The following is a 7,500-nucleotide window of genomic DNA, read 5'->3' as shown; positions in this document are numbered from 1 at the left end:
ATACAGGAACTAACACAAGTTGAGTCTCCTTCTTTTATACAGCGCTTTAACAATATAGAGTTTCACAGCAGCTTTACAGTGATAACAGGAGATTACAGTGACAGAGAGTGTTTAGGCTTTACAGCAGCTCTAGAATAAAGTTATTGTCCAGATAAAGTTAGTTTTGATGATTCACTTCCGTCACAGCGATCATTAGTTATTAACTTAGGGGCCGCTAACACACACCGCTCTACAGAAAACCCTTTAACACACTCCGGCCACTCATCCGCAGAACAGCAGTGTTTGATGATCGAGAACGCAAACCCTGAAACAGGAGCAAACGGTGAAACATTTAGAAAAACGTGATCATCTCCAACTACAGTTTCAAAACCATAACGCTGTTTATCAAAAAGCACACCCAGTTAAGTCAAGTTAAATAAAGGTTAGTCAAGTCTCCTTTATTTATAGAGCGCTTTTTATAATCCAGAGTGTTTCAACGCAGCTTTACAGAGATAACAGGGAAATAATGCACAGTAGTGTCTGCTGTAAAACAGCGTCACAGTCCAGCTGAAGTGATGGAGGTGTGTGTGCGTCGTGTGTGTGTGTGCGTGCGCGTGTGCGTGCGTGTGTGTGTGTGTGTGTGTCTGAGGGCAAAGTTTGGGTTTTCAGCTAGATTGAGTGGTTTTGAGAGGAGAGCTTCAGTTTTGAAAATAGGAAGTTTGTGGAATTGGGTGAGAAGTTATACAAGAAGCAAATGTATTCTTTAATAAAACTTCAAAGATCACAGAGATTTTATTGTTTTCAACACATTTAGCAACAAGTGAAGAATGAATAATGAGACTGTTGTTAAATGGATATTCATATTAAAATCATGCAATAGGCCTATGCATACTTATTTTATTCATTTATTTATTTCCTGTCAGTCGCTACACTTTGCTGTCTAATAAAGGGGAAAAAAGAAGCAGTACTTGTAAATTAGTGAGTTTAACTTTAGTTACAGTCAGTTTCTTACAAATTGCTTTTCACCCATAATATTCATTATGGTTATGAAAGCCGGAAAATGTGTACTTTGAAGTTGTGTATTAACCATCAGATTGATTTGCGTTTCAATTCCAATGGCACATAAGCTGTAAAAATCTGAGAATATTGAGGTATTTTACAGCCCTTGATAAACGGAGACAAAGTCCAGGTTTCAGACCAGCTCATGTGGATATGATCATCTCCAGTCCGGCGAGAAGCCACAGCAGATTCTCTATAACTTTACAGAGAAATGCCAAGGAATAGAGCAGTTCGGATCTTCCCTTCGACCGCTGAAATAAGCAGATACAGCGGTTCTTGGTAATCATGTGATGACTGAGAAACATCTTTCTTTTAGGGAAGTGTGTTGAGGTAGACATTACACACACTGAATCATCTGTGGTTCGCCGCGGTGCTTTACAGTGTTTGCTCTGTGTGTGTGAAGCCTGTGCACAGGCTCTGGGTCAGGGCAGATTTATACGCGCTCACTGAGAGATACGGCCGTCAGAATACACTAATATTCTAAAAAGTCTAAAGTTGTTAATTGGGTTTTCTTTGTATTGTATGTCGGATTCATATTCTACTAATTAGCATAATGATAAAATATTATTTATTCAAGGTTATTGTGAACATTTACAATAATCTTCAATAAATAATTGAGTTCAAAGATATTTTTCAAGGAACATGAGAATCATTTTCACACACGAGTGAGTCCTGACACTCAGTGTGTGTGTGTGTGTGTGTGTGTGTGTGTGTGTGTGTGGGGGATGTTCTGAGGAGACTTCAGAGTGCTGGACTCTTGCACTGACAACACAAGATCTGGACCAAACACTGATGACATCACAACATTGGTTCTTCATGCTCCTCCCAACCATCTCTCTCAGTCTGAGCCTGATGAAGCCGGACACTGTAATCCTGGGATATGAACATGATGTCCTTCATGTTGTTTAAGAGTTAGAGTTAGAAGAACTGTTGCCAAACACATAATAATCAATGCAATAATGATCCAGTCATACGGTGTGTTGCTCTGAGAAGAAGGAGGCGGTCGTTTCTCACCTAATAATCATAAAAATATGATCATTCAATGAAAAGACAAATATTATAATGCATTATAACTGTGGTTACAATAATTCATGAGACTATATATATTCACTGTATGCAGTAAATTATAATGTGCATTACAAGGCATAATTAATACATTAAAAAATACTTTTATAATGAATTATTTATAAAGGATTTAAATATTACCAAAACTATTTTCAAACAATATCAATATTACACATTGAATTAAATATGAAATTATGAAGTAGAAAAACTGGTAACAATTTACAATAATTACCTGTATGATTTCCTTTCTTCTGCTGAACACAAAAGAAGATATTTTAAAGAAGGTTGGTAATTAAACAGTTGCTGGTCCCCATTGACTTCTATAGTATTTTTTTTTTCCTACTATGGAAGTCCATGGGGTCCATCAGTCGTTTGGTTACAGACTTTCTTCAAAATATCTTCTTTTGGGTTCAGCAGAAGAAATAAAGTCATACAGGTTTGAGGGAGAGTAAATGATGACAGAATTTTCATTTTTAGGTGAACTATCCCTTTAACTAATATTAACAAATGAAACCTTATTGTAAAGTGATACCGAAAAACTGAAGTTGTATTTTCTAGCAAAACATACTCCAATAATCTTCTTTTTATATAACTTATATATAACTTCAAACTTTTTACTGGCGGAAAAACCCTGATCAGTGTTGTGGATGCTGTCTCCGGCCTCGTCCACACTAACACGGCTTCGTTTGGAAACGCATCTTTTTCTCTCCGTGTTGTCTCCCGTCGACACTGAGACAGCGTTTTTATTAATGAAAACGAAGCTGGTTGAAAACGCTCTCCAAAGTGGATAAATTTGAAAACGCCGGTTTCTCGTTGTAGTGTGGACTGTGAAAACGATGACGTAAGTTTAGTCATGTGACACATATTGTACCAATAGATATTGATGTTTATAGCGGTATTGTGCCTGTTATCTGCTATTCACTCTCACACTGTTGCTGAAATATGTGAGTTCACACACTCTTCATATCCCAGTCCTGCAGAGATGACAGAATACACTCACATCTGCTGTCCTGCGGTGAAACATGAGCAGTTTTAGCGTTTTAGCCCAAACATATAATAGTGAGTGAGAGCGACCTGGACCATCAGTGAATGAGGAGATATTCTGCTCAATAAAATGATCCTGTCAGAAGAATTGAGCGATAACTTTATTATTTATTTCTCCGTCTGTATCGTCTCAGTGAGCTTTAGTGAGGGTTTACGCATGCGCCGTAAAGGGGAATTTAGCGTTTTCAGGAGTTTTCCGATAGTTTCTCATCCGCACTGAAGTGTGGACGGAGAGCGTTTCTAAACGAGAATGCCGTTTTCAGATGTATCCGGATTGATGTAGAAGACGAAGCCTGAAATGTAACGGGCTCAGTATTAAAGACTTGTTTGCTGGTGATCCGGTTCCAGCACCTTCATCTCAGCAGAACGCCTCGTTCCCCCGAGTCTTCCTCGCTCTCTCCAGAAAACACCACTCAGGCTCTCAGAGTAACTGGAAACTATTGATTTTCCTGCATTGTCTCATTAGGATGATGTTTATGATGCTCTGGTTATGTGCAATATTGTTTTAAAGGCAACTTTCATATCACATCAGCCCTATAAAAGCAGGAGATGCTCCTCGCGCGCGCCGGGTCGATGGAGAGCGGGGTTACGTCACGGTTCTGCCGCTGTAATTGGACGTGATGGCTGGCGTTCTGACAGTAAGTGTTAGAAACCAGAGAGCTTTTAAATCATTGATGGATGGCAGAATAACGTTATAGCAGATGTGACTCTCACACACACACACACACACACACACACACACACACGTTCAAGGACAAAGCGCTCCTTTCCAGTTACGTCTCAAATAGAGTCTTTATTAGATACATGTTTGCTTTATAGTTTAAGAAGTGATATTATCATGCCTCGGCCACGGGAGATAGACGATTGAGGCCGATCTAAATGTGGTTCTGCAGTCGAATATCTGCAAATGGAAAATGTAAGTGACTGAAGCAACAGTAGATCCTTTATTTTTCCAGCAATCGCATTTTTTCTTTTGATGTGATTTGGGTCCTAATTTTATATTTTATTCACTTCTCGTAGAGTTGGAACATTACAGGGCCAACAACATGTGTTTAAAACATGAAGGTGACGCAGGAGCTTGTGGTGTTATCACCTGGCAGAAGAAATTATACATAATTAAACTAAATCTAGTTGAGTAGCTCCCTGTTTAAATTACTTAGAGAATATGAACACAATCTTTACCATGATCTTACATTTTAGGCTCCTACAACAGCTTCACATTCATCCAAGATCAAAAGCACTTTAATGTCCTCATAATCTCCACTGCAGCGTCAGCTCTTTCTCTCAGTGTCTGAAACGCTTCCATCGGAGATTCAGTCTCTCTAAACTCCGCCTCTCTGAGAGCTGCTCTGCTCTGATTGGTCAGAAAGCAAACGCTCATTATCATATCTGAATCTCACAGTGATACGAACAGTAACAATGGCGTGGGTTTTACCGAATCAATCTCAGAAAACAGCGTCTTCTCGAAACGAACAACACGAACCAAACTCTTCCAGTCTCAGATGCACTACAGTGTTTGAGGGCGGAGCTAAGAGACGCTTCAGCCAATCAAGACCACAGGTGGGGATTATGCAAATGAGTTACAGACCTACAGCAGAAGTGAGACTGAATTACTGACGACTCGTTTCAGTTCAGAATCACGTGACAAAAACTCCATTTATCTCTGATCTGTGAAACTTTGCAGAGCTTTTACATTCACAAATAGCTTTATTACACACTACATGAAATATAATATATAAAAAAAGAATTGTAGGGGCACTTTGATTAATTTTCAACCAAAATCTTTGCCTCAGTACGTAATTTTCAACCTTAGCAAGGATAGACATAAAAATATAGTAATCCTGCCTGAAATCAGAGATGCTGAATGAAAGTCTGGGTTAGGATGACGGACTCAGCTCTGCCGTGAGGAGCGCGGCTCTGACGATGAACTATCTCGAGAAAACCCAGCTATGCTTGAGCATTCTGTTCTTTTAGGGTCACGTCTTGTGACATCATGTCCTGTTTTTGTTTAGTTGAGATGTTTTCTGTCCGTGTTGCGTTCATATTTCAGTGAAGTTTGGAAGTCTTGGTCCGCTTGTTTGTTGCGCACTTATTCAAATGAACCGCACTAACACAGCAATCACAACCGTGTGTGAGTTAATCGAAACCAAACCTGCCAAGTGTCAACTCAGCCTTAACCTCTTAAAAATCTCTTACTAGAAATACGACCAACGTTTAGATCTCTCCATAGAACAAAACTGATCAATATTTAAATCTTCTCGATCTTCTGTTAATGGGTTGAGTGCAGATCTGGCACCGGTGGTGTGTTAGTGTCCTGGGAGAGCCGTAAACCCGACTCCTGCGCTCATGCCCTGGACGAGCGAGAGGAACGGCTGTTTCCGGAGCTGTAACCGCACACGACTGCGCTCATGCATCGCCGGATCTCTCACACACCGCCGAGGCCATCTCATCTAGAGCTGTAGGAGGTTTGAGGGCATTTACTTCTTTTACCATTTAGTAAAGACTAAAAATAAAAAAGGACAGAATCCCTTAAGTTAATGGGTGTTGAAGGAATAGTTTTCCAAAACATTCTGTCATCCTTTACTCATTCCAAACCCGTGTGGTTTCCCGTGTGGTTTCAGGGCTTCTTGTGCACTGGTTGCTCGGCTGAGCGTGATTGAGGACAGAATGTTTGTGCGTTTGTGGATTGACTGTAATGATCCACTGTAGCTTCAAGATTCACATCTTCACTTTCAAACTTTGAAACAGCTGCAAATGTGTTACTCTGCAAATAAATGTTGTCTTTAATTGAAATTTGAAGCTTAATTTAACTGTGCCACTTTTGGCCAGCGTTCCTTCATCCGTGTGATTTACGGCAGAAGTATTCAGGGAATTCAGGAAGCGTCGAGCGGATGGCCAAGGTTACGCCTCTCAGTTTCACAAGCAAGACTCCGACCTGGAATCTGAGACGGCGTGTCTAATTGGCCAGTGTGTTCCTGTGAGGAGAGCCAAGGCCGATCCGGAGGAATCCCAGACATGTGACCCAGACCCGGGTCCTTGGAGAACACTTCCTGTGGATGGCATCGGTAACTTCCTGTGGATGACATCATCGCAGAGATCGGCTCCCACGCTCTCGAACCCAGGCGTCCACATTCATAACAATCCATCGGGTTATTAACGGCTCAAGACGGCTCCGGCGCTGCGGTGTGAGTCTGCGCTGCGTGAACAACTGAACTTTGACATCATGAGAATGAAATGTTGATATCTTCACACTCCTACCATACAGACATACAGATGCTCAGACTTCTCATCAGCATGAGATCTGCATCTTATTCTCTGCATAAAGCGCCCACTGAGAGCCTGTTTGACTGACAAGAGAACTGGCCAATCACAGTTCATGTGCTGCTGTTTAGGGACGGGTAAATCTCAGATCTATAATACCACAGTAACTAACCGGTGTGGAAGAACTAACCGGATCACAGTAAATGTGGACTGGACTTAAAGTTCCTGTCCATCCAAAAACAAAAAGACCTGATTGTTTCACAGACACACATAACTCAGAACCAAAGCAGAACGTAGTTGTGCCTGTGGATAATAATAATATATATATAACTGCCTTTTTTATTTTGTCACAAAATGTAATTATATGATCATCAAATCTGTAAAATGGCATGAAGATTTATAAACTGTAACATCATGATTTTCTTTAAAGCTGCTTTAACAGTGCAAACTCCTCCACATTACTGAAGACATGCAGCTGTTCAACACCTCTGACACTGAGCACTTTTTGTGCTGTAAATCAGTCTGTGACTTTGAATGGTAAAGTTAGTCTTCATCGACGATCCCCCCAGATCTCGTCTTCATATAACAAGGCTATTCATAGTGCGTGACCTTCCCAGTGGAGAGAGCAGCATGTGAGCGACAGATGAAGGAAGTCTGGCTTCATGTTTCAGATCAGGCTCATGGTGTGACGCGTCATTATTAAACACGTCTGAAGACACGGCATGTTCTCACCGCAGCTTTCACCCGGCTCACGCTTCTCAGGCTTGTAGTCGTGAGTTTCTTCCGGGAACGAACACGTCACAGTATTCCTCATTATAATAATTAATGCGCAGAATAAAGGGGCGGGGCCTGGGTGAGTTAGTTAGTAGCGTGTTAAACTGGTGGTTATGGAAAGGGGCGGGACATTTCCCAAACACACTCGAAGCGCTCGACCAATCACAACACACTGCTCCAGCCGACCAATCAGAGCACAGTGTGCTTTCAGAAGGAGGGGCTTCATAGAGACAGGAAGTAAACAGAGCGTTACTGACAGACTGGGAAGAGAGGAGCCGCAACAATGGAGAATATGAGGAGAATAATCAACATTCAAGC

At 41.1% G+C, this 7,500-nt stretch overlaps 1 protein-coding gene across 1 annotated transcript in view; it reads right to left on the bottom strand.

Annotated features, from left to right (window-relative positions):
* Nucleotides 1-651: 651 nt before the first annotated feature.
* The window catches only part of dusp7 (dual specificity phosphatase 7), a 55,292-nt gene continuing 48,443 nt past the window's right edge, over nucleotides 652-7,500 (bottom strand). The window contains exon 4 of the mRNA XM_081357841.1: nucleotides 652-2,052. The gene's annotated coding sequence lies outside the window, so the exon portion shown is untranslated. The remainder of the gene's footprint in view (nucleotides 2,053-7,500) is intronic.

The sequence above is a fragment of the Scardinius erythrophthalmus genome (assembly GCF_964197995.2).
Source record: "Scardinius erythrophthalmus genome assembly, chromosome: 25".
Lineage (NCBI taxonomy): Eukaryota > Metazoa > Chordata > Actinopteri > Cypriniformes > Leuciscidae > Scardinius > Scardinius erythrophthalmus.
The sequence above is the reverse complement of the archived record's forward strand: the minus strand, read 5'-3'. Positions and strand labels throughout refer to the sequence as shown.